Source organism: Charadrius vociferus, unplaced genomic scaffold (genome assembly GCF_000708025.1).
Source record: "Charadrius vociferus isolate BGI_N301 unplaced genomic scaffold, ASM70802v2 scaffold433, whole genome shotgun sequence".
Lineage (NCBI taxonomy): Eukaryota > Metazoa > Chordata > Aves > Charadriiformes > Charadriidae > Charadrius > Charadrius vociferus.
In genome coordinates, this window is record NW_009647846.1 from 1,873,645 (window position 1) to 1,873,903 (window position 259).

At 49.0% G+C, this 259-nt stretch overlaps 1 protein-coding gene across 1 annotated transcript in view; it reads left to right on the forward strand.

Annotated features, from left to right (window-relative positions):
• BHLHE40 (basic helix-loop-helix family, member e40) overlaps nt 1-259 on the forward strand; it is a 7,934-nt gene that overhangs the window by 364 nt on the left and 7,311 nt on the right. The gene's annotated exons all lie outside the window — the stretch shown is intronic.

Sequence of the window (259 nt, forward strand, 5' to 3'; positions counted from 1 at the left end):
TTAAAAGCTGTGGTATTTTCCAAGTCGCAGATCTAAAGGCACCCTACTTTCTTTGCTTTGCATACTTGCAGAGCACCATCCTCTCTGCTTTTCAGATATGAAAGCCGAAGCAGAGAGACATCTGATGAGGCTTCATCGCTGACTCACTGTTTGATGTTAGGCAGAAGGAGGAATGTGATCAGATACCATTGTGCAAAGCATCCACCAGACAACTCTGTCACTCGAGGGGGGGGAGCATCGACTGCTGCTCCTGCGCCGG